This window comes from Aegilops tauschii, chromosome 2 (assembly GCF_002575655.3).
Source record: "Aegilops tauschii subsp. strangulata cultivar AL8/78 chromosome 2, Aet v6.0, whole genome shotgun sequence".
NCBI lineage: Eukaryota > Viridiplantae > Streptophyta > Magnoliopsida > Poales > Poaceae > Aegilops > Aegilops tauschii.
Genome location: NC_053036.3, coordinates 521,111,651 through 521,117,716, shown reverse-complemented (window position 1 = coordinate 521,117,716; position 6,066 = coordinate 521,111,651).

Genomic DNA, 6,066 nt, shown 5'->3' with positions numbered 1-6,066 from the left:
TTATGCATCTTCATATTGTTCCTGGTTGATCGTAGGGCGATTTTTTTCCTACTACGTTTTCGAACACATGTTACCATCATGCCAGGACTACCAGCTCAGTACCCCCTACCTAAGATGTGCTGGATTTGACTCCATCACCCCTTTTGTGGAATGGATGAGTCCATTGATCATTTGCGTATGAAATGTTGTCTAGCTAGAATGCTTTCGAACATCATCAAATGTTCCTTTAATATCCTTGATATTCCTCATAATATTGATGCTCTTCTTGACAATTGGATCCACAAATTCCAACATGATAAACAATTGGTGTTTGCTAGTGTTTAGGTTGTATTTTGGACTATCTGGAAGATTAGAAATGGAACCATATTTCATAATAAGAACCCTCCCTACGCTCGTGCACATCGACCGTGTCCTCTGCTCGCCGAGTTGGGAGGCCGCCCACCCCAACTGCCTTTTGTGTTGCCTTTCTTCCGCGGCCTCAGACCACGCGCCCCTGCTCATCGAGTGCTCCTTCCCCCTCCCGGGCCCCAAGTGTTTTCATTTAGAGAGGTTTTGGCCCAAGCTTGAGGGCTTCCACCAGACGGTCACCGCTGCCTGGCAGGAGACTGCCCGTGACCCGGACCCGTTTTGTCACATCTTCGCACGCCTCAAGTGTACCGTGCGGTGGATCGGCCACGTTGCGCTTCAACTATTCATCTCGCGCGAGCTGATTGCGCGCCTGATCGCGGCTCAAGACTCCCCGCCGCTGTCTCCGGCCGAATCTTGGCTTCGCCACCAGCTGAAGAGAACTTACCTCGGGCTCGCCTCCCTTGACAGATCTATCCCCCGCCAAGGCATCCGTCTCTCATGGCTGCGCGTCGGCGACACTGACATTGCCTTCCTCCGACTGCGGGCCGCCCACCGCAAGCAGCGGAACTGTTGGAAATATGCCCTATAGGCAATAATAAAATAGTTATTATTATATTTCCTTGTTCATGATAATTGTCTATTGTTCATGCTATAATTGTATTAACAGGAAATTGTAATACATGTGTGAATACATAGACCACAACATGTCCCTAGTGAGCCTCTAGTTGACTAGCTCGTTAATCAATAGATGGTTGTGGTTTCCTGACCATGGACATTGGATGTCGTTGATAACGGGATCACATCATTAGGAGAATGATGTGATGGACAAGACCCAATCCTAAGCACAGCACAAGATCGTGTAGTTCGTTTGCTAGAGCTTTTCTAATGTCAAGTATCATTTCCTTAGACCATGAGATTGTGCAACTCTCGGATACCATAGCAATGCTTTGGCTGTATCAAACGTCACAACGTAACTGGGTGACTATGAAGGTGCACTACATGTATCTCCAAAAGTGTCTGTTGGGTTGGCACGAATCAAGACTGAGATTTGTCACTCCGTATGACGGAGAAGTATCTCTGGGCCCACTCGGTAATGCGTCATCATAATGAGCTCAATGTGACTAAGGAGTTAGCCACGGGATCATGCGTTATGGAACGAGTAAAGTGACTTGCCGGTAATGAGATTGAACGAGGTATGGGGATACCGACGATCGAATCTTAGGCAAGTAACATCCCGATGGACAAAGGGAATTGTATACGGGATTGATTGAATCCCCGACATCGTGGTTCATCCGATGAGATCATCGTGTAATATGTGGGAGCCAACATGGGTATCCATATCCCACTGTTGGTTATTGGCCGGAGAGATGTCTCGGTCATGTATGCATGGTTCCCGAACCCGTAGGGTCTACACACTTAAGGTTCGGTGACGCTAGAGTTATTATGGGAAATTGTATGTGGTTACCGAAGGTTGTTCGGAGTCCTGGATGAGATACTGGATGTCACGAGGAGTTCCGGAATGGTCCGGAGGTGAAGATTTATATATGGAAGTCCAGTTTCAGTCGCCGGAATGGTTTCGGGGGTTATTGGTATTATACTGGGACCACCAAAAGGTGTCCGGGGGTCCACCGAGTGGGGCCACCTGCCCCGGAGGACTTAATGGGCTAAATATGGGAGGGAACCAGCCCCCTAGTGGGCTGGTGAGCCCCCCAAGGGCCCAAGGCGCCTAGGGTTGGAAACCCTAAGGGAAGGGGGCACCTCCCACCTTGCTTGGGGGGCAAGTCTCCCCTCCTGGCCGCCGCCCCTCCCCCCTATAGATTCATCTAGGGAGCCGGCCCCCTCTTCCCTTCCCCCTATAAATAGTGGGGGTGGGAGGGCAGCTGCACCCCTTCCGCTGGTGCAGCCCCTCCCTCCTCCAACACCCCCTCCTCCTCCGTAGTGCTTGGCGAAGCCCTGCAGGAGAACCGCAAGCTCCACCACCACGCCGTCGTGCTGCCGGAGCTCTCCCTCAACTTCTCCTCTCCCCTTGCTGGATCAAGAAGGAGGAGACGTCCCCGAGTTTGTACATGTGTTGAACGTGGAGGCACCGTCCGTTCGGTGCTAGATCGGATCTTTTGCGATTTGAATCGCCACGAGTACGACTCCATCAACCGCGTTCTTGTAACGCTTCTGCTTAGCGTTCTTCAAGGGTATGAAGAGGCACCCCCCCTCTCTCGTTGCTAGCTTCTCCTAGATTGATCTTGGTGACACGTAGGAATTTTTTTAATTATTACTACGTTCCCCAACAGTGGCATCATGAGCTAGGTCTATGCGTAGATTCTATGCACGAGTAGAACACAAAGTAGTTGTGGGCGATGATTTGGTCAATTTTCTTGCCGTTACTAGTCTTATCTTGATTCGGCGGCATTGTGGGATGAAGCGGCCCGGACCGACCTTACACGTACGCTTACGTGAGACTGGTTCCACCGACTGACATGCACCTGATGCATAAGGTGGCTAGCGGGTGTCTGTCTCTCCCACTTTAGTCGGATCGGATTCGATGAAGAGGATCCTTATGAAGGGTAAATAGCAATTGACATACCACCATTGTGGATTTTGCGTAGGTAAGAAACGTTCTTGCTAGAAACCCATACCAGCCACGTAAAACATGCAACAACAATTAGAGGACGTCTAACTTGTTTTTGCAGGGTATGCTATGTGATGTGATATGGCCAAAAGGATGTGATGAATTATATATGTGATGTATGAGATTGATCATGTTCTTGTAATAGGAATCACGACTTGCATGTCGATGAGTATGACAACCGGCAGGAGCCATAGGAGTTGTCTTAATTTATTGTATGACCTGCGAGTCAATGTAAACGCCATGTAATTACTTTACTTTATTGCTAACCGTTAGCCATAGTAGTAGAAGTAATAGTTGGCAAGACAACTTCATGAAGACACGATGATGGAGATCATGGTGTCATGACGGTGATGAAGGTGATCATGCCGCGCCTCGAAGATGGAGATCAAAGGCGCAAGATGATATTGGCCATATCATGTCACTTTATGATTTGCATGTGATATTTGTCATGTTTACATCTTATTTGCTTAGAACAACGGTAGCATAAATAAGATGATCCCTCACTAAAATTTCAAGAAAAGTGTTCCCCCTAACTATGCACCGTTGCGAAGGTTCGTTGTTTCGAAGCACCACATGATCATCGGGTGTGATAGATTCTAACGTTCACATACAACGGGTGTAAGCCAGATTTACACATGCGAAACACTTAGGTTGACTTGACGAGCCTAGCATGTACAGACATGGCCTCAGAACACGAGAGACCGAAGGTCGAACACGAGTCGTATAGTAGATGCGATCAACATGGAGATGTTCATCGTTGATGACTAGTCCGTCTCACGTGATGATCGGACACGGCCTAGTCGATTCGGATCATGTATAACTTAGATGAATAGAGGGATGTCTATCTAAGTGGGAGTTCATTAAGTAATTTGATTAGATGAACTTAGTCTAAAATTGTCTTTACAATCTATCATGTAGATCCAATGGCCCACGCTAATGTTGCCCTCAACTTCAACGCATTCCTAGAGAAAACCAAGCTGAAAGATGATGGAAGCAACTATACAGACTGGGTCCGTAACTTGAGGATCATCCTCATAGCTGCCAAGAAAGCATATGTCCTTGAAGCACCGCTAGGTGAGGCACCCATTTTCCCAGCAACTCAAGACGTTATGAACGCCTGGCAGTCGCATAGTGATGATTACTCCCTGGTTCAGTGCAGCATACTTTACAGCTTAGAATCGGGGCTCCAAAAGCGTTTTGAGCAGCACGGAGCATATGAGATGTTCCTAGAGCTAAAAATGGTTTTCCAAGCTCATGCCCGGGTCGAGAGATATGAAGTCTCCGACAAGTTCTACAGTTGTAAGATGGAGGAAAACAGTTCTATTAGCGAGCATATACTCAAAATGTCTGGGTTGCACAACCGCTTGTCTCAGCTGGGAGTTAATCTTCCAGATGACTCGGTCAATGACATAATCCTTCAGTCGCTTTCACCTAGCTACAAGAGCTTTGTGATGAACTACAATATGCAAGGGATGGAGAAGTCCATTCCTGAGTTATATTCAATGCTGAAATCAACGGAGGTGGAAATCAAAAATGAACATCAAGTGTTGATGGTGAATAAGACCACTAGTTTCAAGAAAGGCAAGGGTAAGAAGAACTTCAAGAAGGACGGCAAGGGAGTTGCCGGGAAGAAGCCAATGAATGGACCCAAGCCTGAGACTGAGTGCTTTTATTGCAAGGGAAATGGTCACTAGAAGCGGAACTGCCCCAAGTACTTAGCGGATAAGAAGGCCGGCAACGCCAAAGGTATATATGATATACATGTTATTGATGTGTACCTGGCCAGCACTCGTAGTAGCTCCTGGGTATTTGATACCGGTGCCGTTGCTCATATTTGTAACTCAAAACAAGAGATGTGGAATAAGCGGAGACTGGCAAAGGACGAGGTGACGATGCGCGTCGGGAATGGTTCCAAGGTCGATGTGATCACCGTCGGCACGCTACCTCTACATCTACCTTCGGGATTGGTTTAAACCTCAATAATTGTTATTTAGTGCCAGCTTTGAGCATGAACATTGTATCTGGATCTCGTTTAATGCGAGATGGCTACTCATTTAAATCCGAGAATAATGGTTGTTCTATTTATATGAGAGATATGTTTTATGGTCATGCCCCGCTGGTCAATGGTTTATTTTTATTGAATCTCGAACGTGATGTTACACATATTCATAGTGTGAATGCCAAAAGATGTAAGGTTGATAATGATAGTCCCACATACTTGTGGCACTGCCGCCTTGGTCACATTGGTGTCAAGCGCATGAAGAAACTCCATGCAGATGGACTTTTGGAGTCTCTTGATTATGAATCATTTGACACGTTCGAACCATGCCTTATGGGCAAAATGACCAAGACTCCGTTCTCCAGAACAATGGAGCGAGCAACCAACTTGTTGGAAATAATACATACTGATGTATGCGGTCCAATGAGCGTTGAGGCTCGCGGTGGCTATCGTTATGTTCTCACCCTCACTGATGACTTAAGTAGATATGGGTATGTCTACTTAATGAAACACAAGTCTGAGACCTTTGAAAAGTTCAAGGAATTTCAGAGTGAGGTAGAGAATCAACGTGACAGGAAAATAAAGTTCTTATGATCAGATCGTGGAGGAGAATATTTGAGTAACGAGTTTGGCACGCACTTAAGGAAATGTGGAACTGTTTCACAACTCACGCTGCCTGGAACACCTCAGCGTAATGGTGTGTCCGAACATCGTAATCGCACTCTATTGGATATGGTGCGATCTATGATGTCTCTTACCGATCTACCGCTATCATTTTGGGGTTATGCTTTAGAGACAGCAGCATTCACTTTAAATAGGTACCGTCTAAATCCGTTGAGACGACACCGTATGAATTATGGTTTGGGTGAAACCTAAGCTGTCGTTTCTGAAAGTTTGGGGATGCGATGCTATGTCAAGAAACTTCAACCTGAAAAGCTCGAACCCAAATCAGAAAAATGCGTCTTCATAGGATACCCTAAGGAAACTATTGGGTATACCTTCTACCTTAGATCCGAAGGCAAGATCTTTGTTGCCAAGAATGGATCCTTTCTGGAGAAAGAGTTTCTCTCGAAAGAAGTAAGTGGGAGGAAAG